Source organism: Lepisma saccharinum, chromosome 21, assembly GCF_977018435.1.
Source record: "Lepisma saccharinum chromosome 21, izLepSacc3.1, whole genome shotgun sequence".
Lineage (NCBI taxonomy): Eukaryota > Metazoa > Arthropoda > Insecta > Zygentoma > Lepismatidae > Lepisma > Lepisma saccharinum.
The window spans coordinates 29,219,148-29,220,622 of NC_139249.1; positions in this window are offsets into that span (position 1 = coordinate 29,219,148).

Here is a 1,475-nt window from a genome sequence, read left to right on the forward strand (position 1 = left end):
TCCACTGCCTTTCAGTTTTTTGTGGCATGTAAAATGCTACTACTAATATAATGCAATACAAAGATCTACTTTTATCATTTGCAACTTCTTAAGTCTGTGGTCCATCTTTTAAAAACCTTATTACATGTATATATACATTTTTTGGACAAATCACAGCAAAAGACATTAAAGAATTGGTCCTTGCCAAGCGTAGCATGCAGGCACACTAAGTTCGCTTTTTATAGCCATTTTCTTAAAGTATAAGAAAAGCACAGAAAAATCAATATATGAAAATATAAGGTAGATTTATATTCAATTGTCTAATGTTTTAGATTCTCTTAGAAGGCTTTGTCTACTGGTCCTCTATAAGCTAAAGTTTAAATATTTAAGAAAAACCTTGCACCATTCAAAATCTACAAGTGGGGTCAATCAAATCCTACCCAACCTACACACACACACACTCACACAACCAAACAGAGTATTACAATATTATTGTAAAACTCTGAAACATTCGCACCCATTTCTATTAATGCTAATTTATCTGAATTAATAATTGTACCGCAATTATATATTGTACTCTCTTCAACATATATGAGGGTAAATATGAAATTTTGTGGATTTGAAGAATGTATATGAAGTCAAATGATTCATATTTGCACCAAAATAGAAACAGTGGCTTGTAAGAAAAAGCACCACAGTACTGCAGGCAGGCATTATGATTGTTAGTGTTTTCCATGTGCATTTCTGAGCGATCTTTCTAAGCCTTACAAACAATGATTAAATGACAAAGAATTATGATCACGCAGGATGTCCACTTCAACTACCAAAGGAAGGTCTCTCCCGTGGAAGGGTTAACGAAAAGTGATTTTCAAGTGACCTACCATGTGTCACTGGCACATGTGATGCTTTTTTTTAAAATCACAAGTGGAATGGTAACCTTCAACCTTCAACAAATTTATAATGTGAAGTACGTGAACATGTAGAAAGGAATCTAGAGGCTCTCTAAATGCATGAATGTCCTAAATACTGGTCCAAAATCTCTCAAGTATCCTCTTCATTAGGATAGACCTGAATTATCCACCAAGAAGATGATATGGTAAATTACAGAACTCAATTTACACCTACTACAAAAAATTAGTTCACGTTAGTGATTCAACAGTTTTCACAATAAATATCAGGTCCTTATTAACTTTCAACTGGCCATTAATAACCTCAAAATTCCAACAACAGTTATATTACAACTTAAGGCATTTCCGTTTCCTACACTTTGTAGTAAAGTGAAATATATACATACATTTCTTCTCGTTTAAACTTCAACATCTACACTCGACCCATGCACATTGTAACACAATATTAAGGCAATTTTCTTTCTATGCTGCTGTAACAACCTGTGACTAGCACAAAAAACAAAAAAAAAAAAAGTACATGAGCATTCTTAGGTGCAAAGCTAACATTTTTCAACAACACTGTGATTAAATACTTGAATTTGTTCACAA